This window comes from Carassius gibelio, chromosome B19 (assembly GCF_023724105.1).
Source record: "Carassius gibelio isolate Cgi1373 ecotype wild population from Czech Republic chromosome B19, carGib1.2-hapl.c, whole genome shotgun sequence".
Lineage (NCBI taxonomy): Eukaryota > Metazoa > Chordata > Actinopteri > Cypriniformes > Cyprinidae > Carassius > Carassius gibelio.
Window position 1 is genome coordinate 4,399,024 of NC_068414.1, and position 23,729 is coordinate 4,422,752.

At 47.0% G+C, this 23,729-nt stretch overlaps 7 non-coding genes across 7 annotated transcripts; all 7 read right to left on the reverse strand.

The window, feature by feature from the left end:
- Window positions 1–1,754: 1,754 nt before the first annotated feature.
- On the reverse strand, window positions 1,755–1,869 carry LOC127979983 (U5 spliceosomal RNA). Its single transcript, XR_008159026.1, has one exon. It is a non-coding gene; the product is annotated as a U5 spliceosomal RNA (small nuclear RNA).
- Window positions 1,870–4,924: 3,055 nt separating this feature from the next.
- Window positions 4,925–5,039, reverse strand: LOC127979984 (U5 spliceosomal RNA). The gene has a single exon (XR_008159027.1). It is a non-coding gene; the product is annotated as a U5 spliceosomal RNA (small nuclear RNA).
- Window positions 5,040–8,087: 3,048 nt separating this feature from the next.
- On the reverse strand, window positions 8,088–8,202 carry LOC127980646 (U5 spliceosomal RNA). The gene has a single exon (XR_008159660.1). It is a non-coding gene; the product is annotated as a U5 spliceosomal RNA (small nuclear RNA).
- Window positions 8,203–11,168: 2,966 nt separating this feature from the next.
- On the reverse strand, window positions 11,169–11,283 carry LOC127980647 (U5 spliceosomal RNA). Its single transcript, XR_008159661.1, has one exon. It is a non-coding gene; the product is annotated as a U5 spliceosomal RNA (small nuclear RNA).
- Window positions 11,284–15,367: 4,084 nt separating this feature from the next.
- On the reverse strand, window positions 15,368–15,482 carry LOC127980648 (U5 spliceosomal RNA). Its single transcript, XR_008159662.1, has one exon. It is a non-coding gene; the product is annotated as a U5 spliceosomal RNA (small nuclear RNA).
- Window positions 15,483–18,450: 2,968 nt separating this feature from the next.
- Window positions 18,451–18,565, reverse strand: LOC127980649 (U5 spliceosomal RNA). The gene has a single exon (XR_008159663.1). It is a non-coding gene; the product is annotated as a U5 spliceosomal RNA (small nuclear RNA).
- A 2,429-nt stretch (window positions 18,566–20,994) lies between these two features.
- LOC127980650 (U5 spliceosomal RNA) lies at window positions 20,995–21,109 on the reverse strand. Its single transcript, XR_008159664.1, has one exon. It is a non-coding gene; the product is annotated as a U5 spliceosomal RNA (small nuclear RNA).
- Window positions 21,110–23,729: the final 2,620 nt, after the last annotated feature.

Consider the following 23,729-nt stretch of genomic DNA (forward strand, 5'->3'; position numbering starts at 1 on the left):
TGACGCACTGTGTTCCTAATAAATGTTGTTCAGTTGCATTGACACAATACTTTTTGTTTAAAGCGCAATTAAAAAAAAAAAATAAATAAAAAAAAGAGTCCAAACAATGACCCCTGCTACGGGTAGTGTTGCAAGTATTATGCGACTTCAGCTAATGATGGGTCCATCCGAAATTATTCCATCCAAAAGTTTTGGGTGGAGGCACAGGTCACAGAGGGAGTTCTGCTTCGACGTCAGCCCGAGCCAAAGCATATGCGTTGGCCGGGAATCGAATCCGGGGTCAACTGCTTGGAAGGCAGCTATGCTCACCACTATACCACCAACGCAGTCAGCAGTCAGCAACTTGCGCCGTCACTAAGAAGGCTCGAAGTGCACGAGTCGCCGATAGGGCTAGAGGAGCAGATGAGATCTTTGTTTGGACCCGTCACTAAAGAGAGCCTTCAAGAATTTGCATCCCGTCACGTACAAGAAAGCGCTGCCTTCCCATCCGGCTAAATAAACACGAAGTGGTCAAACGCAGAGAGTGCCTATAATAACCAAAAGCCCAATCAAGGCAATCTCTTTCTCATGCCTCTATCTGAAAAGTTGGATAAAATCTTATATGAAAAAAAAAGTCTTTTAAAGAAATCACTTATTCCGAGGTCACCGTAGCCACCAGATCCAGTCTGTATCCGCTTCAGTCACCCGGATCCAGTCCGTATCCAGAGAAGATGGTGGATCAACACCTAGAAAGGACCTCTATGGCCCAGAAACACAGCGGAGACCGTGACAACTAGATGAGCCGCAGATACAAATCCCCTGTAAAGACCACCTGGACAAGACCACAGGAAACAGATGATTCTTCTGCACAGTCTGACATTCCTGCAGCCTGGAGCTGATCTACTGGTTTCGTCTGACAAGGGGAGAACTGTCTCCCCGACTGAGCCTGGTTTCTCACCGGGTTTTTTCTCCATCCTTTCACCGATCGAGTTTTGGTTTCTTCCCTCTGTCGCTTCTGGCAGGCGGAGCTGGGGACACTTCATGTACAGCGATATCGTTGACTTGATTGCAAATTATTGCACAGATACTATTTAAACTGAACTTAGCTGAATGATGTCATCAAAGAGTTCAATAACGAAATGCCTTTAACTGTCATTTTGCTTTTTGACGCACTGTGTTCCTAATAAATGTTGTTCAGTTGCATTGACACAATACTTTTTGTTTAAAGCGCAATTTAAAAAAAAATAAAAATAAAAAAAAGAGTCCAAACAATGATCCCTGCTACGGGTAGTGTTGCAAGTATTATGCGACTTCAGCTAATGATGGGTCCATCCGAAATTATTCCATCCAAAAGTTTTGGGTGGAGGCACAGGTCTCAGAGGGAGTTCTGCTTCGACGTCAGCCCGAGCCAAAGGACATGCGTTGGCCGGGAATCGAATCCGGGTCAACTGCTTGGAAGGCAGCTATGCTCACCACTATACCACCAACGCAGTCAGCAGTCAGCAACTTGCGCCGTCACTAAGAAGGCTCGAAGTGCACGAGTCGCCGATAGGGCTAGAGGAGCAGATGAGATCTTTGTTTGGACCCGTCACTAAAGAGAGCCTTCAAGAATTTGCATCCCGTCACGTACAAGAAAGCGCTGCCTTCCCATCCGGCTAAATAAACACGAAGTGGTCAAACGCAGAGAGTGCCTATTCAGACGATGACCAGTGGCAAGCCCTCTCGCAGCATGCTGCCGGACGGTCAAACTGATTCTGCTCTTGACATTTCGATGTAGCTCTGCTGTGAGCAGAGCACCCAAAAATACAGGTAACTCGCAAAAGTTCCCCTCCACGGAAATCTTTAGTAAAAGGCGAAAGATTTATGCGACAATGAAGAGAAACTCGAGCTGTGTCTCCAAACCCTCAGGCCTGTGCGCTGCCTCTGTTAAACTACTACGCTCGCCAAGGGTCATCAAGGGTGACAATGCCTGCCCACATGTGTTTCGTCAGCACCCCCCCCCCCCCCCCCCACTCCAAAAGGGAGGAGTAAAACTCAAAAAAGTCCTCTCGGTCCACCAATAACCAAAAGCCCAATCAAGGCAATCTCTTTCTCATGCCTCTATCTGAAAAGTTGGATAAAATCTTATATGAAAAAAAAAAGTCTTTTAAAGAAATCCCTTATTCCGAGGTCACCGTAGCCACCAGATCCAGTCTGTATCCGCTTCAGTCAATCGGATCCAGTCCGTATCCAGAGAAGATGGTGGATCAACACCTAGAAAGGACCTCTATGGCCCAGAAACACAGCGGAGACCGTGACAACTAGATGAGCCGCAGATACAAATCCCCTGTAAAGACCACCTGGACAAGACCACAGGAAACAGATGATTCTTCTGCACAGTCTGACATTCCTGCAGCCTGGAGCTGATCTACTGGTTTCGTCTGACAAGGGGAGAACTGTCTCCCCGACTGAGCCTGGTTTCTCACCGGGTTTTTTCTCCATCCTTTCACCGATCGAATTTTGGTTTCTTCCCTCTGTCGCTTCTGGCAGGCGGAGCTGGGGACACTTCATGTACAGCGATATCGTTGACTTGATTGCAAATTATTGCACAGATACTATTTAAACTGAACTTAGCTGAATGATGTCATCAAAGAGTTCAATAACGAAATGCCTTTAACTGTCATTTTGCTTTTTGACGCACTGTGTTCCTAATTAATGTTGTTCAGTTGCATTGACGCAATACTTTTTGTTTAAAGCGCAATTTAAAAAAAAAAAAAAGAGTCCAAACAATGACCCCTGCTACGGGTAGTGTTCCAAGTGTTATGCGACTTCAGCTAATGATGGGTCCATCAGAAATTTTACGGTGCTAGGGCTGGGTCTGCGTCAGAAGAAGCCATGCATTGTTTAGTTATGTCAGTGCAGTGCCGTCAGTTGGGGGGGAAACGGCAGCATGCACGGCTCCTCGTTAGTATAGTGGACAGTATCTCCGCCTGTCACGCGGAAGACCGTGGTTCGATTCCCCGACGGGGAGAGCTGGTTCTTTGCATCTTCCGAATGATCCATCCAAAAAGTTTGGTTGGAGTCGCAGGTCACAGAAGGAGTTCTGCTTCGACGTCAGCCCGAGCCAAAGGACATGCGTTGGCCGGGAATCGAACCCGGGTCAACTGCTTGGAAGGCAGCTATGCTCACCACTATACCACCAACGCAGGCGGAAGTCAGTAGCTTTATTGACGCACTGTGTTCCTAATAAATGTTGTTCAGTTGCATTGACACAATACTTTTTGTTTAAAGCGCAATTAAAAAAAAAGAGTCCAAACAATGACCCCTGCTACCGGTAGTGTTGCAAGTGTTATGCGACTTCAGCTAATGATGGGTCCATCCGAAATTATTCCATCCAAAAGTTTTGGGTGGAGGCACAGGTCACAGAGGGAGTTCTGCTTCGACGTCAGCCCGAGCCAAAGCATATGCGTTGGCCGGGAATCGAATCCCGGGTCAACTGCTTGGAAGGCAGCTATGCACCCCACTATACCACCAACGCAGTCAGCAGTCAGCAACTTGCGCCGTCACTAAGAAGGCTCGAAGTGCACGAGTCGCCGATAGGGCTAGAGGAGCAGATGAGATCTTTGTTTGGACCCGTCACTAAAGAGAGCCTTCAAGAATTTGCATCCCGTCACGTACAAGAAAGCGCTGCCTTCCCATCCGGCTAAATAAACACGAAGTGGTCAAACGCAGAGAGTGCCTATAATAACCAAAAGCCCAATCAAGGCAATCTCTTTCTCATGCCTCTATCTGAAAAGTTGGATAAAATCTTATATGAAAAAAAAAGTCTTTTAAAGAAATCCCTTATTCCGAGGTCACCGTAGCCACCAGATCCAGTCTGTATCCGCTTCAGTCACCCGGATCCAGTCCGTATCCAGAGAAGATGGTGGATCAACACCTAGAAAGGACCTCTATGGCCCAGAAACACAGCGGAGACCGTGACAACTAGATGAGCCGCAGATACAAATCCCCTGTAAAGACCACCTGGACAAGACCACAGGAAACAGATGATTCTTCTGCACAGTCTGACATTCCTGCAGCCTGGAGCTGATCTACTGGTTTCGTCTGACAAGGGGAGAACTGTCTCCCCGACTGAGCCTGGTTTCTCACCGGGTTTTTTCTCCATCCTTTCACCGATCGAGTTTTGGTTTCTTCCCTCTGTCGCTTCTGGCAGGCGGAGCTGGGGACACTTCATGTACAGCGATATCGTTGACTTGATTGCAAATTATTGCACAGATACTATTTAAACTGAACTTAGCTGAATGATGTCATCAAAGAGTTCAATAACGAAATGCCTTTAACTGTCATTTTGCTTTTTGACGCACTGTGTTCCTAATAAATGTTGTTCAGTTGCATTGACACAATACTTTTTGTTTAAAGCGCAATTTAAAAAAAAATAAAAATAAAAAAAAGAGTCCAAACAATGATCCCTGCTACGGGTAGTGTTGCAAGTATTATGCGACTTCAGCTAATGATGGGTCCATCCGAAATTATTCCATCCAAAAGTTTTGGGTGGAGGCACAGGTCTCAGAGGGAGTTCTGCTTCGACGTCAGCCCGAGCCAAAGGACATGCGTTGGCCGGGAATCGAATCCGGGTCAACTGCTTGGAAGGCAGCTATGCTCACCACTATACCACCAACGCAGTCAGCAGTCAGCAACTTGCGCCGTCACTAAGAAGGCTCGAAGTGCACGAGTCGCCGATAGGGCTAGAGGAGCAGATGAGATCTTTGTTTGGACCCGTCACTAAAGAGAGCCTTCAAGAATTTGCATCCCGTCACGTACAAGAAAGCGCTGCCTTCCCATCCGGCTAAATAAACACGAAGTGGTCAAACGCAGAGAGTGCCTATTCAGACGATGACCAGTGGCAAGCCCTCTCGCAGCATGCTGCCGGACGGTCAAACTGATTCTGCTCTTGACATTTCGATGTAGCTCTGCTGTGAGCAGAGCACCCAAAAATACAGGTAACTCGCAAAAGTTCCCCTCCACGGAAATCTTTAGTAAAAGGCGAAAGATTTATGCGACAATGAAGAGAAACTCGAGCTGTGTCTCCAAACCCTCAGGCCTGTGCGCTGCCTCTGTTAAACTACTACGCTCGCCAAGGGTCATCAAGGGTGACAATGCCTGCCCACATGTGTTTCGTCAGCACCCCCCCCCCCCACTCCAAAAGGGAGGAGTAAAACTCAAAAAAGTCCTCTCGGTCCACCAATAACCAAAAGCCCAATCAAGGCAATCTCTTTCTCATGCCTCTATCTGAAAAGTTGGATAAAATCTTATATGAAAAAAAAAAGTCTTTTAAAGAAATCCCTTATTCCGAGGTCACCGTAGCCACCAGATCCAGTCTGTATCCGCTTCAGTCAATCGGATCCAGTCCGTATCCAGAGAAGATGGTGGATCAACACCTAGAAAGGACCTCTATGGCCCAGAAACACAGCGGAGACCGTGACAACTAGATGAGCCGCAGATACAAATCCCCTGTAAAGACCACCTGGACAAGACCACAGGAAACAGATGATTCTTCTGCACAGTCTGACATTCCTGCAGCCTGGAGCTGATCTACTGGTTTCGTCTGACAAGGGGAGAACTGTCTCCCCGACTGAGCCTGGTTTCTCACCGGGTTTTTTCTCCATCCTTTCACCGATCGAATTTTGGTTTCTTCCCTCTGTCGCTTCTGGCAGGCGGAGCTGGGGACACTTCATGTACAGCGATATCGTTGACTTGATTGCAAATTATTGCACAGATACTATTTAAACTGAACTTAGCTGAATGATGTCATCAAAGAGTTCAATAACGAAATGCCTTTAACTGTCATTTTGCTTTTTGACGCACTGTGTTCCTAATTAATGTTGTTCAGTTGCATTGACGCAATACTTTTTGTTTAAAGCGCAATTTAAAAAAAAAAAAAAGAGTCCAAACAATGACCCCTGCTACGGGTAGTGTTCCAAGTGTTATGCGACTTCAGCTAATGATGGGTCCATCAGAAATTTTACGGTGCTAGGGCTGGGTCTGCGTCAGAAGAAGCCATGCATTGTTTAGTTATGTCAGTGCAGTGCCGTCAGTTGGGGGGGAAACGGCAGCATGCACGGCTCCTCGTTAGTATAGTGGACAGTATCTCCGCCTGTCACGCGGAAGACCGTGGTTCGATTCCCCGACGGGGAGAGCTGGTTCTTTGCATCTTCCGAATGATCCATCCAAAAAGTTTGGTTGGAGTCGCAGGTCACAGAAGGAGTTCTGCTTCGACGTCAGCCCGAGCCAAAGGACATGCGTTGGCCGGGAATCGAACCCGGGTCAACTGCTTGGAAGGCAGCTATGCTCACCACTATACCACCAACGCAGGCGGAAGTCAGTAGCTTTATTGACGAACTGTGTTCCTAATAAATGTTGTTCAGTTGCATTGACACAATACTTTTTGTTTAAAGCGCAATTAAAAAAAAAGAGTCCAAACAATGACCCCTGCTACCGGTAGTGTTGCAAGTGTTATGCGACTTCAGCTAATGATGGGTCCATCCGAAATTATTCCATCCAAAAGTTTTGGGTGGAGGCACAGGTCACAGAGGGAGTTCTGCTTCGACGTCAGCCCGAGCCAAAGCATATGCGTTGGCCGGGAATCGAATCCCGGGTCAACTGCTTGGAAGGCAGCTATGCACCCCACTATACCACCAACGCAGTCAGCAGTCAGCAACTTGCGCCGTCACTAAGAAGGCTCGAAGTGCACGAGTCGCCGATAGGGCTAGAGGAGCAGATGAGATCTTTGTTTGGACCCGTCACTAAAGAGAGCCTTCAAGAATTTGCATCCCGTCACGTACAAGAAAGCGCTGCCTTCCCATCCGGCTAAATAAACACGAAGTGGTCAAACGCAGAGAGTGCCTATAATAACCAAAAGCCCAATCAAGGCAATCTCTTTCTCATGCCTCTATCTGAAAAGTTGGATAAAATCTTATATGAAAAAAAAAGTATTTTAAAGAAATCCCTTATTCCGAGGTCACCGTAGCCACCAAATCCAGTCTGTATCCGCTTCAGTCACCCGGATCCAGTCCGTATCCAGAGAAGATGGTGGATCAACACCTAGAAAGGACCTCTATGGCCCAGAAACACAGCGGAGACCGTGACAACTAGATGAGCCGCAGATACAAATCCCCTGTAAAGACCACCTGGACAAGACCACAGGAAACAGATGATTCTTCTGCACAGTCTGACATTCCTGCAGCCTGGAGCTGATCTACTGGTTTCGTCTGACAAGGGGAGAACTGTCTCCCCGACTGAGCCTGGTTTCTCACCGGGTTTTTTCTCCATCCTTTCACCGATCGAGTTTTGGTTTCTTCCCTCTGTCGCTTCTGGCAGTCGGAGCTGGGGACACTTCATGTACAGCGATATCGTTGACTTGATTGCAAATTATTGCACAGATACTATTTAAACTGAACTTAGCTGAATGATGTCATCAAAGAGTTCAATAACGAAATGCCTTTAACTGTCATTTTGCTTTTTGACGCACTGTGTTCCTAATAAATGTTGTTCAGTTGCATTGACACAATACTTTTTGTTTAAAGCGCAATTAAAAAAAAAAAAAAAAAAAAAAAAGAGTCCAAACAATGACCCCTGCTACGGGTAGTGTTGCAAGTGTTATGCGACTTCAGCTAATGATGGGTCCATCCGAAATTACTCCATCCAAAAGTTTTGGGTGGAGGCACAGGTCACAGAGGGAGTTCTGCTTCGATGTCAGCCCGAGCCAAAGGACATGCGTTGGCCGGGAATCGAATCCGGGTCAACTGCTTGGAAGGCAGCTATGCTCACCACTATACCACCAACGCAGTCAGCAGTCAGCAACTTGCGCCGTCACTAAGAAGGCTCGAAGTGCACGAGTCGCCGATAGGGCTAGAGGAGCAGATGAGATCTTTGTTTGGACCCGTCACTAAAGAGAGCCTTCAAGAACTTGCATCCCGTCACGTACAAGAAAGCGCTGCCTTCCCATCCGGCTAAATAAACACGAAGTGGTCAAACGCAGAGAGTGCCTATTCAGACGATGACCTGTGGCAAGCCCTCTCGCAGCATGCTGCCGGACGGTCAAACTGATTCTGCTCTTGACATTTTGATGTAGCTCTGCTGTGAGCAGAGCACCCAAAAATACAGGTCACTCGCAAAAGTTCCCCTCCACGGAAATCTTTAGTAAAAGGCGAAAGATTTATGCGACAATGAAGAGAAACTCGAGCTGTGTCTCCAAACCCTCGGGCCTGTGCGCTGCCTCTGTTAAATTACTACGCTCGCCAAGGGTCATCAAGGGTGACAATGCCTGCCCACATGTGTTTCGTCAGCACCCCCCCCCCCCTACTCCAAAAGGGAGGAGTAAAACTCAAAAAAGTCCTCTCGGTCCACCAATAACCAAAAGCCCAATCAAGGCAATCTCTTTCTCATGCCTCTATCTGAAAAGTTGGATAAAATCTTATATGAAAAAAAAAGTCTTTTAAAGAAATCCCTTATTCCGAGGTCACCGTAGCCACCAGATCCAGTCTGTATCCGCTTCAGTCAATCGGATCCAGTCCGTATCCAGAGAAGATGGTGGATCAACACCTAGAAAGGACCTCTATGGCCCAGAAACACAGCGGAGACCGTGACAACTAGATGAGCCGCAGATACAAATCCCCTGTAAAGACCACCTGGACAAGACCACAGGAAACAGATGATTCTTATGCACAGTCTGACATTCCTGCAGCCTGGAGCTGATCTACTGGTTTCGTCTGACAAGGGGAGAACTGTCTCCCCGACTGAGCCTGGTTTCTCACCGGGTTTTTTCTCCATCTTTTCACCGATCGAGTTTTGGTTTCTTCCCTCTGTCGCATCTGGCAGGCGGAGCTGGGGACACTTCATGTACAGCGATATCGTTGACTTGATTGCAAATTATTGCACAGATACTATTTAAACTGAACTTAGCTGAATGATGTCATCAAAGAGTTCAATAACGAAATGCCTTTAACTGTCATTTTGCTTTTTGACGCACTGTGTTCCTAATTAATGTTGTTCAGTTGCATTGACGCAATACTTTTTGTTTAAAGCGCAATTTAAAAAAAAAAAAAAAAAAAAAAAAAGAGTCCAAACAATGACCCCTGCTACGGGTAGTGTTCCAAGTGTTATGCGACTTCAGCTAATGATGGGTCCATCAGAAATTTTACGGTGCTAGGGTTGGGTCTGCGTCAGAAGAAGCCATGCATTGTTTAGTTATGTCAGTGCAGTGCCGTCAGTTGGGGGGGAAACGGCAGCATGCACGGCTCCTCGTTAGTATAGTGGACCGTATCTCCGCCTGTCACGCGGAAGACCAGGGTTCGATTCCCCGACGGGGAGAGCTGGTTCTTTTCGTCTTCCGAATGATCCATCCAAAATGTTTGGTTGGAGTCGCAGGTCACAGAAGGAGTTCTGCTTCGACGTCAGCCCGAGCCAAAGGACATGCGTTGGCCGGGAATCGAACCCGGGTCAACTGCTTGGAAGGCAGCTATGCTCACCACTATACCACCAACGCAGGCGGAAGTAAGTAGCTTTATTGACGCACTGTGTTCCTAATAAATGTTGTTCAGTTGCATTGACACAATACTTTTTGTTTAAAGCGCAATTAAAAAAAAAAAAAAAAAAAAAAGAAGAGTCCAAACACAGAGGGAGTTCTGCTTCGACGTCAGCCCGAGCCAAAGCATATGCGTTGGCCGGGAATCGAATCCGGGGGCAACTGCTTGGAAGGCAGCTATGCTCACCACTATATCACCAACGCAGTCAGCAGTCAGCAACTTGCGCCGTCACTAAGAAGGCTCGAAGTGCACGAGTCGCCGATAGGGCTAGAGGAGCAGATGAGATCTTTGTTTGGACCCGTCACTAAAGAGAGCCTTCAAGAATTTGCATCCCGTCACGTACAAGAAAGCGCTGCCTTCCCATCCGGCTAAATAAACACAAAGTGGTCAAACGCAGAGAGTGCCTATAATAACCAAAAGCCCAATCAAGGCAATCTCTTTCTCATGCCTCTATCTGAAAAGTTGGATAAAATCTTATATGAAAAAAAAAGTCTTTTAAAGAAATCCCTTATTCCGAGGTCACCGTAGCCACCAGATCCAGTCTGTATCCGCTTCAGTCACCCGGATCCAGTCCGTATCCAGAGAAGATGGTGGATCAACACCTAGAAAGGACCTCTATGGCCCAGAAACACAGCGGAGACCGTGACAACTAGATGAGCCGCAGATACAAATCCCCTGTAAAGACCAACTGGACAAGACCACAGGAAACAGATGATTCTTCTGCACAGTCTGACATTCCTGCAGCCTGGAGCTGATCTACCTGTTTCGTCTGACAAGGGGAGAACTGTCTCCCCGACTGAGCCTGGTTTCTCACCGGGTTTTTTCTCCATCCTTTCACCGATCGAGTTTTGGTTTCTTGCCTCTGTCGCTTCTGGCAGGCGGAGCTGGGGACACTTCATGTACAGCGATATCGTTGACTTGATTGCAAATTATTGCACAGATACTATTTAAACTGAACTTAGCTGAATGATGTCATCAAAGAGTTCAATAACGAAATGCCTTTAACTGTCATTTTGCTTTTTGACGCACTGTGTTCCTAATAAATGTTGTTCAGTTGCATTGAAACAATACTTTTTGTTTAAAGCGCAATAAAAAAAAAGAAAAAAAAAAAGAGTCCAAACAATGACCCCTGCTACGGGTAGTGTTGCAAGTGTTATGCGACTTCAGCTAATGATGGGTCCATCCGAAATTATTCCATCCAAAAGTTTTGGGTGGAGGCACAGGTCACAGAGGGAGTTCTGCTTCGACGTCAGCCCGAGCCAAAGGACATGCGTTGGCCGGGAATCGAATCCGGGTCAACTGCTTGGAAGGCAGCTATGCTCACCACTATACCACCAACGCAGTCAGCAGTCAGCAACTTGCTCCGTCACTAAGAAGGCTCGAAGTGCACGAGTCGCCGATAGGGCTAGAGGAGCAGATGAGATCTTTGTTTGGACCCGTCACTAAAGAGAGCCTTCAAGAATTTGCATCCCGTCACGTACAAGAAAGCGCTGCCTTCCCATCCGGCTAAATAAACACGAAGTGGTCAAACGCAGAGAGTGCCTATTCAGACGATGACCAGTGGCAAGCCCTCTCGCAGCATGCTGCCGGACGGTCAAACCGATTCTGCTCTTGACATTTCGATGTAGCTCTGCTGTGAGCAGAGCACCCAAAAATACAGGTCACTCGCAAAAGTTCCCCTCCACGGAAATCTTTAGTAAAAGGCGAAAGATTTATGCGACAATGAAGAGAAACTCGAGCTGTGTCTCCAAACCCTCGGGCCTGTGCGCTGCCTCTGTTAAACTACTACGCTCGCCAAGGGTCATCAAGGGTGACAATGCCTGCCCACATGTGTTTCGTCAGCACCCCCCCCCCCCCCTACTCCAAAAGGGAGGAGTAAAACTCAAAAAAGTCCTCTCGGTCCACCAATAACCAAAAGCCCAATCAAGGCAATCTCTTTCTCATGCCTCTATCTGAAAAGTTGGATAAAATCTTATATGAAAAAAAAAGTCTTTTAAAGAAATCCCTTATTCCGAGGTCACCGTAGCCACCAGATCCAGTCTGTATCCGCTTCAGTCAATCGGATCCAGTCCGTATCCAGAGAAGATGGTGGATCAACACCTAGAAAGGACCTCTATGGCCCAGAAACACAGCGGAGACCGTGACAACTAGATGAGCCGCAGATACAAATCCCCTGTAAAGACCACCTGGACAAGACCACAGGAAACAGATGATTCTTCTGCACAGTCTGACATTCCTGCAGCCTGGAGCTGATCTACTGGTTTCGTCTGACAAGGGGAGAACTGTCTCCCCGACTGAGCCTGGTTTCTCACCGGGTTTTTTCTCCATCCTTTCACCGATCGAGTTTTGGTTTCTTCCCTCTGTCGCTTCTGGCAGACGGAGCTGGGGACACTTCATGTACAGCGATATCGTTGACTTGATTGCAAATTATTGCACAGATACTATTTAAACTGAACTTAGCTGAATTATGTCATCAAAGAGTTCAATAACGAAATGCCTTTAACTGTCATTTTGCTTTTTGACGCACTGTGTTCCTAATTAATGTTGTTCAGTTGCATTGATGCAATACTTTTTGTTTAAAGCGCAATTAAAAAAAAAAAAAAAAAAGAAGAGTCCAAACACAGAGGGAGTTCTGCTTCGACGTCAGCCCGAGCCAAAGCATATGCGTTGGCCGGGAATCGAATGCTGGGTCAACTGCTTGGAAGGCAGCTATGCTCACCACTATACCACCAACGCAGTCAACAGTCAGCAACTTGCGCCGTCACTAAGAAGGCTCGAAGTGCACGAGTCGCCGATAGGGCTAGAGGAGCAGATGAGATCTTTGTTTGGACCCGTCACTAAAGAGAGCCTTCAAGAATTTGCATCCCGTCACGTACAAGAAAGCGCTGCCTTCCCATCCGGCTAAATAAACACGAAGTGGTCAAACGCAGAGAGTGCCTATAATAACCAAAAGCCCAATCAAGGCAATCTCTTTCTCATGCCTCTATCTGAAAAGTTGGATAAAATCTTATATGAAAAAAAAAGTCTTTTAAAGAAATCCCTTATTCCGAGGTCACCGTAGCCACCAGATCCAGTCTGTATCCGCTTCAGTCACCCGGATCCAGTCCGTATCCAGAGAAGATGGTGGATCAACACCTAGAAAGGACCTCTATGGCCCAGAAACACAGCGGAGACCGTGACAACTAGATGAGCCGCAGATACAAATCCCCTGTAAAGACCAACTGGACAAGACCACAGGAAACAGATGATTCTTCTGCACAGTCTGACATTCCTGCAGCCTGGAGCTGATCTACCTGTTTCGTCTGACAAGGGGAGAACTGTCTCCCCGACTGAGCCTGGTTTCTCACCGGGTTTTTTCTCCATCCTTTCACCGATCGAGTTTTGGTTTCTTGCCTCTGTCGCTTCTGGCAGGCGGAGCTGGGGACACTTCATGTACAGCGATATCGTTGACTTGATTGCAAATTATTGCACAGATACTATTTAAACTGAACTTAGCTGAATGATGTCATCAAAGAGTTCAATAACGAAATGCCTTTAACTGTCATTTTGCTTTTTGACGCACTGTGTTCCTAATTAATGTTGTTCAGTTGCATTGACGCAATACTTTTTGTTTAAAGCGCAATTTAAAAAAAAAAAAAGAGTCCAAACAATGACCCCTGCTACGGGTAGTGTTCCAAGTGTTATGCGACTTCAGCTAATGATGGGTCCATCAGAAATTTTACGGTGCTAGGGCTGGGTCTGCGTCAGAAGAAGCCATGCATTGTTTAGTTATGTCAGTGCAGTGCCGTCAGTTGGGGGGGAAACGGCAGCATGCACGGCTCCTCGTTAGTATAGTGGACAGTATCTCCGCCTGTCACGCGGAAGACCGTGGTTCGATTCCCCGACGGGGAGAGCTGGTTCTTTGCATCTTCCGAATGATCCATCCAAAAAGTTTGGTTGGAGTCGCAGGTCACAGAAGGAGTTCTGCTTCGACGTCAGCCCGAGCCAAAGGACATGCGTTGGCCGGGAATCGAACCCGGGTCAACTGCTTGGAAGGCAGCTATGCTCACCACTATACCACCAACGCAGGCGGAAGTCAGTAGCTTTATTGACGAACTGTGTTCCTAATAAATGTTGTTCAGTTGCATTGACACAATACTTTTTGTTTAAAGCGCAATTAAAAAAAAAGAGTCCAAACAATGACCCCTGCTACCGGTAGTGTTGCAAGTGTTATGCGACTTCAGCTAATGATGGGTCCATCCGAAATTATTCCATCCAAAAGTTTTGGGTGGAGGCACAGGTCACAGAGGGAGTTCTGCTTCGACGTCAGCCCGAGCCAAAGCATATGCGTTGGCCGGGAATCGAATCCCGGGTCAACTGCTTGGAAGGCAGCTATGCACCCCACTATACCACCAACGCAGTCAGCAGTCAGCAACTTGCGCCGTCACTAAGAAGGCTCGAAGTGCACGAGTCGCCGATAGGGCTAGAGGAGCAGATGAGATCTTTGTTTGGACCCGTCACTAAAGAGAGCCTTCAAGAATTTGCATCCCGTCACGTACAAGAAAGCGCTGCCTTCCCATCCGGCTAAATAAACACGAAGTGGTCAAACGCAGAGAGTGCCTATAATAACCAAAAGCCCAATCAAGGCAATCTCTTTCTCATGCCTCTATCTGAAAAGTTGGATAAAATCTTATATGAAAAAAAAAGTATTTTAAAGAAATCCCTTATTCCGAGGTCACCGTAGCCACCAAATCCAGTCTGTATCCGCTTCAGTCACCCGGATCCAGTCCGTATCCAGAGAAGATGGTGGATCAACACCTAGAAAGGACCTCTATGGCCCAGAAACACAGCGGAGACCGTGACAACTAGATGAGCCGCAGATACAAATCCCCTGTAAAGACCACCTGGACAAGACCACAGGAAACAGATGATTCTTCTGCACAGTCTGACATTCCTGCAGCCTGGAGCTGATCTACTGGTTTCGTCTGACAAGGGGAGAACTGTCTCCCCGACTGAGCCTGGTTTCTCACCGGGTTTTTTCTCCATCCTTTCACCGATCGAGTTTTGGTTTCTTCCCTCTGTCGCTTCTGGCAGTCGGAGCTGGGGACACTTCATGTACAGCGATATCGTTGACTTGATTGCAAATTATTGCACAGATACTATTTAAACTGAACTTAGCTGAATGATGTCATCAAAGAGTTCAATAACGAAATGCCTTTAACTGTCATTTTGCTTTTTGACGCACTGTGTTCCTAATAAATGTTGTTCAGTTGCATTGACACAATACTTTTTGTTTAAAGCGCAATTAAAAAAAAAAAAAAAAAAAAAAAAGAGTCCAAACAATGACCCCTGCTACGGGTAGTGTTGCAAGTGTTATGCGACTTCAGCTAATGATGGGTCCATCCGAAATTACTCCATCCAAAAGTTTTGGGTGGAGGCACAGGTCACAGAGGGAGTTCTGCTTCGATGTCAGCCCGAGCCAAAGGACATGCGTTGGCCGGGAATCGAATCCGGGTCAACTGCTTGGAAGGCAGCTATGCTCACCACTATACCACCAACGCAGTCAGCAGTCAGCAACTTGCGCCGTCACTAAGAAGGCTCGAAGTGCACGAGTCGCCGATAGGGCTAGAGGAGCAGATGAGATCTTTGTTTGGACCCGTCACTAAAGAGAGCCTTCAAGAACTTGCATCCCGTCACGTACAAGAAAGCGCTGCCTTCCCATCCGGCTAAATAAACACGAAGTGGTCAAACGCAGAGAGTGCCTATTCAGACGATGACCTGTGGCAAGCCCTCTCGCAGCATGCTGCCGGACGGTCAAACTGATTCTGCTCTTGACATTTTGATGTAGCTCTGCTGTGAGCAGAGCACCCAAAAATACAGGTCACTCGCAAAAGTTCCCCTCCACGGAAATCTTTAGTAAAAGGCGAAAGATTTATGCGACAATGAAGAGAAACTCGAGCTGTGTCTCCAAACCCTCGGGCCTGTGCGCTGCCTCTGTTAAATTACTACGCTCGCCAAGGGTCATCAAGGGTGACAATGCCTGCCCACATGTGTTTCGTCAGCACCCCCCCCCCCCCCCTACTCCAAAAGGGAGGAGTAAAACTCAAAAAAGTCCTCTCGGTCCACCAATAACCAAAAGCCCAATCAAGGCAATCTCTTTCTCATGCCTCTATCTGAAAAGTTGGATAAAATCTTATATGAAAAAAAAAGTCTTTTAAAGAAATCCCTTATTCCGAGGTCACCGTAGCCACCAGATCCAGTCTGTATCCGCTTCAGTCAATCGGATCCAGTCCGTATCCAGAGAAGATGGTGGATCAACACCTAGAAAGGACCTCTATGGCCCAGAAACACAGCGGAGACCGTGACAACTAGATGAGCCGCAGATACAAATCCCCTGTAAAGACCACCTGGACAAGACCACAGGAAACAGATGATTCTTATGCACAGTCTGACATTCCTGCAGCCTGGAGCTGATCTACTGGTTTCGTCTGACAAGGGGAGAACTGTCTCCCCGACTGAGCCTGGTTTCTCACCGGGTTTTTTCTCCATCTTTTCACCGATCGAGTTTTGGTTTCTTCCCTCTGTCGCATCTGGCAGGCGGAGCTGGGGACACTTCATGTACAGCGATATCGTTGACTTGATTGCAAATTATTGCACAGATACTATTTAAACTGAACTTAGCTGAATGATGTCATCAAAGAGTTCAATAACGAAATGCCTTTAACTGTCATTTTGCTTTTTGACGCACTGTGTTCCTAATTAATGTTGTTCAGTTGCATTGACGCAATACTTTTTGTTTAAAGCGCAATTTAAAAAAAAAAAAAAAAAAAAAAAAAGAGTCCAAACAATGACCCCTGCTACGGGTAGTGTTCCAAGTGTTATGCGACTTCAGCTAATGATGGGTCCATCAGAAATTTTACGGTGCTAGGGTTGGGTCTGCGTCAGAAGAAGCCATGCATTGTTTAGTTATGTCAGTGCAGTGCCGTCAGTTGGGGGGGAAACGGCAGCATGCACGGCTCCTCGTTAGTATAGTGGACCGTATCTCCGCCTGTCACGCGGAAGACCAGGGTTCGATTCCCCGACGGGGAGAGCTGGTTCTTTTCGTCTTCCGAATGATCCATCCAAAATGTTTGGTTGGAGTCGCAGGTCACAGAAGGAGTTCTGCTTCGACGTCAGCCCGAGCCAAAGGACATGCGTTGGCCGGGAATCGAACCCGGGTCAACTGCTTGGAAGGCAGCTATGCTCACCACTATACCACCAACGCAGGCGGAAGTAAGTAGCTTTATTGACGCACTGTGTTCCTAATAAATGTTGTTCAGTTGCATTGACACAATACTTTTTGTTTAAAGCGCAATTAAAAAAAAAAAAAAAAAAAAAGAAGAGTCCAAACACAGAGGGAGTTCTGCTTCGACGTCAGCCCGAGCCAAAGCATATGCGTTGGCCGGGAATCGAATCCGGGGGCAACTGCTTGGAAGGCAGCTATGCTCACCACTATATCACCAACGCAGTCAGCAGTCAGCAACTTGCGCCGTCACTAAGAAGGCTCGAAGTGCACGAGTCGCCGATAGGGCTAGAGGAGCAGATGAGATCTTTGTTTGGACCCGTCACTAAAGAGAGCCTTCAAGAATTTGCATCCCGTCACGTACAAGAAAGCGCTGCCTTCCCATCCGGCTAAATAAACACAAAGTGGTCAAACGCAGAGAGTGCCTATAATAACCAAAAGCCCAATCAAGGCAATCTCTTTCTCATGCCTCTATCTGAAAAGTTGGATAAAATCTTATATGAAAAAAAAAGTCTTTTAAAGAAATCCCTTATTCCGAGGTCACCGTAGCCACCAGATCCAGTCTGTATCCGCTTCAGTCACCCGGATCCAGTCCGTATCCAGAGAAGATGGTGGATCAACACCTAGAAAGGACCTCTATGGCCCAGAAACACAGCGGAGACCGTGACAACTAGATGAGCCGCAGATACAAATCCCCTGTAAAGACCAACTGGACAAGACCACAGGAAACAGATGATTCTTCTGCACAGTCTGACATTCCTGCAGCCTGGAGCTGATCTACCTGTTTCGTCTGACAAGGGGAGAACTGTCTCCCCGACTGAGCCTGGTTTCTCACCGGGTTTTTTCTCCATCCTTTCACCGATCGAGTTTTGGTTTCTTGCCTCTGTCGCTTCTGGCAGGCGGAGCTGGGGACACTTCATGTACAGCGATATCGTTGACTTGATTGCAAATTATTGCACAGATACTATTTAAACTGAACTTAGCTGAATGATGTCATCAAAGAGTTCAATAACGAAATGCCTTTAACTGTCATTTTGCTTTTTGACGCACTGTGTTCCTAATAAATGTTGTTCAGTTGCATTGAAACAATACTTTTTGTTTAAAGCGCAATAAAAAAAAAGAAAAAAAAAAAGAGTCCAAACAATGACCCCTGCTACGGGTAGTGTTGCAAGTGTTATGCGACTTCAGCTAATGATGGGTCCATCCGAAATTATTCCATCCAAAAGTTTTGGGTGGAGGCACAGGTCACAGAGGGAGTTCTGCTTCGACGTCAGCCCGAGCCAAAGGACATGCGTTGGCCGGGAATCGAATCCGGGTCAACTGCTTGGAAGGCAGCTATGCTCACCACTATACCACCAACGCAGTCAGCAGTCAGCAACTTGCTCCGTCACTAAGAAGGCTCGAAGTGCACGAGTCGCCGATAGGGCTAGAGGAGCAGATGAGATCTTTGTTTGGACCCGTCACTAAAGAGAGCCTTCAAGAATTTGCATCCCGTCACGTACAAGAAAGCGCTGCCTTCCCATCCGGCTAAATAAACACGAAGTGGTCAAACGCAGAGAGTGCCTATTCAGACGATGACCAGTGGCAAGCCCTCTCGCAGCATGCTGCCGGACGGTCAAACCGATTCTGCTCTTGACATTTCGATGTAGCTCTGCTGTGAGCAGAGCACCCAAAAATACAGGTCACTCGCAAAAGTTCCCCTCCACGGAAATCTTTAGTAAAAGGCGAAAGATTTATGCGACAATGAAGAGAAACTCGAGCTGTGTCTCCAAACCCTCGGGCCTGTGCGCTGCCTCTGTTAAACTACTACGCTCGCCAAGGGTCATCAAGGGTGACAATGCCTGCCCACATGTGTTTCGTCAGCACCCCCCCCCCCCCCCCCTACTCCAAAAGGGAGGAGTAAAACTCAAAAAAGTCCTCTCGGTCCACCAATAACCAAAAGCCCAATCAAGGCAATCTCTTTCTCATGCCTCTATCTGAAAAGTTGGATAAAATCTTATATGAAAAAAAAAGTCTTTTAAAGAAATCCCTTATTCCGAGGTCACCGTAGCCACCAGATCCAGTCTGTATCCGCTTCAGTCAATCGGATCCAGTCCGTATCCAGAGAAGATGGTGGATCAACACCTAGAAAGGACCTCTATGGCCCAGAAACACAGTGGAGACCGTGACAACTAGATGAGCCGCAGATACAAATCCCCTGTAAAGACCACCTGGACAAGACCACAGGAAACAGATGATTCTTCTGCACAGTCTGACATTCCTGCAGCCTGGAGCTGATCTACTGGTTTCGTCTGACAAGGGGAGAACTGTCTCCCCGACTGAGCCTGGTTTCTCACCGGGTTTTTTCTCCATCCTTTCACCGATCGAGTTTTGGTTTCTTCCCTCTGTCGCTTCTGGCAGACGGAGCTGGGGACACTTCATGTACAGCGATATCGTTGACTTGATTGCAAATTATTGCACAGATACTATTTAAACTGAACTTAGCTGAATGATGTCATCAAAGAGTTCAATAACGAAATGCCTTTAACTGTCATTTTGCTTTTTGACGCACTGTGTTCCTAATTAATGTTGTTCAGTTGCATTGACGCAATACTTTTTGTTTAAAGCGCAATTAAAAAAAAAAAAAAAAAAAAAGAAGAGTCCAAACACAGAGGGAGTTCTGCTTCGACGTCAGCCCGAGCCAAAGCATATGCGTTGGCCGGGAATCGAATCCGGGGTCAACTGCTTGGAAGGCAGCTATGCTCACCACTATACCACCAACACAGTCAGCAGTCAGCAACTTGCGCCGTCACTAAGAAGGCTCGAAGTGCACGAGTCGCCGATAGGGCTAGAGGAGCAGATGAGATCTTTGTTTGGACCCGTCACTAAAGAGAGCCTTCAAGAATTTGCATCCCGTCACGTACAAGAAAGCGCTGCCTTCCCATCCGGCTAAATAAACACGAAGTGGTCAAACGCAGAGAGTGCCTATAATAACCAAAAGCCCAATCAAGGCAATCTCTTTCTCATGACTCTATCTGAAAAGTTGGATAAAATCTTATATGAAAAAAAAAGTATTTTAAAGAAATCCCTTATTCCGAGGTCACCGTAGCCACCAAATCCAGTCTGTATCCGCTTCAGTCACCCGGATCCAGTCCGTATCCAGAGAAGATGGTGGATCAACACCTAGAAAGGACCTCTATGGCCCAGAAACACAGCGGAGACCGTGACAACTAGATGAGCCGCAGATACAAATCCCCTGTAAAGACCACCTGGACAAGACCACAGGAAACAGATGATTCTTCTGCACAGTCTGACATTCCTGCAGCCTGGAGCTGATCTACTGGTTTCGTCTGACAAGGGGAGAACTGTCTCCCCGACTGAGCCTGGTTTCTCACCGGGTTTTTTCTCCATCCTTTCACCGATCGAGTTTTGGTTTCTTCCCTCTGTCGCTTCTGGCAGTCGGAGCTGGGGACACTTCATGTACAGCGATATCGTTGACTTGATTGCAAATTATTGCACAGATACTATTTAAACTGAACTTAGCTGAATGATGTCATCAAAGAGTTCAATAACGAAATGCCTTTAACTGTCATTTTGCTTTTTGACGCACTGTGTTCCTAATAAATGTTGTTCAGTTGCATTGACACAATACTTTTTGTTTAAAGCGCAATTAAAAAAAAAAAAAAAAAAAAAAAAAGAGTCCAAACAATGACCCCTGCTACGGGTAGTGTTGCAAGTGTTATGCGACTTCAGCTAATGATGGGTCCATCCGAAATTATTCCATCCAAAAGTTTTGGGTGGAGGCACAGGTCACAGAGGGAGTTCTGCTTCGACGTCAGCCCGAGCCAAAGGACATGCGTTGGCCGGGAATCGAATCCGGGTCAACTGCTTGGAAGGCAGCTATGCTCACCACTATACCACCAACGCAGTCAGCAGTCAGCAACTTGCGCCGTCACTAAGAAGGCTCGAAGTGCACGAGTCGCCGATAGGGCTACAGGAGCAGATGAGATCTTTGTTTGGACCCGTCACTAAAGAGAGCCTTCAAGAATTTGCATCCCGTCACGTACAAGAAAGCGCTGCCTTCCCATCCGGCTAAATAAACACGAAGTGGTCAAACGCAGAGAGTGCCTATTCAGACGATGACCTGTGGCAAGCCCTCTCGCAGCATGCTGCCGGACGGTCAAACTGATTCTGCTCTTGACATTTCGATGTAGCTCTGCTGTGAGCAGAGCACCCAAAAATACAGGTCACTCGCAAAAGTTCCCCTCCACGGAAATCTTTAGTAAAAGGCGAAAGATTTATGCGACAATGAAGAGAAACTCGAGCTGTGTCTCCAAACCCTCGGGCCTGTGCGCTGCCTCTGTTAAACTACTACGCTCGCCAAGGGTCATCAAGGGTGACAATGCCTGCCCACATGTGTTTCGTCAGCACCCCCCCCCCCCCCCCACTCCAAAAGGGAGGAGTAAAACTCAAAAAAGTCCTCTCGGTCCACCAATAACCAAAAGCCCAATCAAGGCAATCTCTTTCTCATGCCTCTATCTGAAAAGTTGGATAAAATCTTATATGAAAAAAAAAGTCTTTTAAAGAAATCCCTTATTCCGAGGTCACCGTAGCCACCAGATCCAGTCTGTATCCGCTTCAGTCAATCGGATCCAGTCCGTATCCAGAGAAGATGGTGGATCAACACCTAGAAAGGACCTCTATGGCCCAGAAACACAGCGGAGACCGTGACAACTAGATGAGCCGCAGATACAAATCCCCTGTAAAGACCACCTGGACAAGACCACAGGAAACAGATGATTCTTCTGCACAGTCTGACATTCCTGCAGCCTGGAGCTGATCTACTGGTTTCGTCTGACAAGGGGAGAACTGTCTCCCCGACTGAGCCTGGTTTCTCACCGGGTTTTTTCTCCATCCTTTCACCGATCGAGTTTTGGTTTCTTCCCTCTGTCGCTTCTGGCAGGCGGAGCTGGGGACACTTCATGTACAGCGATATCGTTGACTTGATTGCAAATTATTGCACAGATACTATTTAAACTGAACTTAGCTGAATGATGTCATCAAAGAGTTCAATAACGAAATGCCTTTAACTGTCATTTTGCTTTTTGACGCACTGTGTTCCTAATTAATGTTGTTCAGTTGCATTGACGCAATACTTTTTGTTTAAAGCGCAATTAAAAAAAAAAAAAAAAAAAAGAAGAGTCCAAACACAGAGGGAGTTCTGCTTCGACGTCAGCCCGAGCCAAAGCATATGCGTTGGCCGGGAATCGAATCCGGGGTCAACTGCTTGGAAGGCAGCTATGCTCACCACTATACCACCAACGCAGTCAGCAGTCAGCAACTTGCGCCGTCACTAAGAAGGCTCGAAGTGCACGAGTCGCCGATAGGGCTAGAGGAGCAGATGAGATCTTTGTTTGGACCCGTCACTAAAGAGAGCCTTCAAGAATTTGCATCCCGTCACGTACAAGAAAGCGCTGCCTTCCCATCCGGCTAAATAAACACGAAGTGGTCAAACGCAGAGAGTGCCTATAATAACCAAAAGCCCAATCAAGGCAATCTCTTTCTCATGCCTCTATCTGAAAAGTTGGATAAAATCTTATATGAAAAAAAAAGTCTTTTAAAGAAATCCCTTATTCCGAGGTCACCGTAGCCACCAAATCCAGTCTGTATCCGCTTCAGTCACCCGGATCCAGTCCGTATCCAGAGAAGATGGTGGATCAACACCTAGAAAGGACCTCTATGGCCCAGAAACACAGCGGAGACCGTGACAACTAGATGAGCCGCAGATACAAATCCCCTGTAAAGACCACCTAGACAAGACCACAGGAAACAGATGATTCTTCTGCACAGTCTGACATTCCTGCAGCCTGGAGCTGATCTACTGGTTTCGTCTGACAAGGGGAGAACTGTCTCCCCGACTGAGCCTGGTTTCTCACCGGGTTTTTTCTCCATCTTTTCACCGATCGAGTTTTGGTTTCTTCCCTCTGTCGCATCTGGCAGGCGGAGCTGGGGACACTTCATGTACAGCGATATCGTTGACTTGATTGCAAATTATTGCACAGATACTATTTAAACTGAACTTAGCTGAATGATGTCATCAAAGAGTTCAATAACGAAATGCCTTTAACTGTCATTTTGCTTTTTGACGCACTGTGTTCCTAATTAATGTTGTTCAGTTGCATTGACGCAATACTTTTTGTTTAAAGCGCAATTTAAAAAAAAAAAAAAAAAAAAAAAAAGAGTCCAAACAATGACCCCTGCTACGGGTAGTGTTCCAAGTGTTATGCGACTTCAGCTAATGATGGGTCCATCAGAAATTTTACGGTGCTAGGGCTGGGTCCGCGTCAGAAGAAGCCATGCATTGTTTAGTTATGTCAGTGCAGTGCCGTCAGTTGGGGGGGAAACGGCAGCATGCACGGCTCCTCGTTAGTATAGTGGACCGTATCTCCGCCTGTCACGCGGAAGATCCATCCAATATGTTTGGACATGCGTTGGCCGGGAATCGAACCCGGGTCAACTGCTTGGAAGGCAGCTATGCTCACCACTATACCACCAACGCAGGCGGAAGTAAGTAGCTTTATTGACGCACTGTGTTCCTAATAAATGTTGTTCAGTTGCATTGACACAATACTTTTTGTTTAAAGCGCAATTAAAAAAAAAAAAAAAAAAAGAAGAGTCCAAACACAGAGGGAGTTCTGCTTCGACGTCAGCCCGAGCCAAAGCATATGCGTTGGCCGGGAATCGAATCCGGGGTCAACTGCTTGGAAGGCAGCTATGCTCACCACTATACCACCAACGCAGTCAGCAGTCAGCAACTTGCGCCGTCACTAAGAAGGCTCGAAGTGCACGAGTCGCCGATAGGGCTAGAGGAGCAGATGAGATCTTTGTTTGGACCCGTCACTAAAGAGAGCCTTCAAGAATTTGCATCCCGTCACGTACAAGAAAGC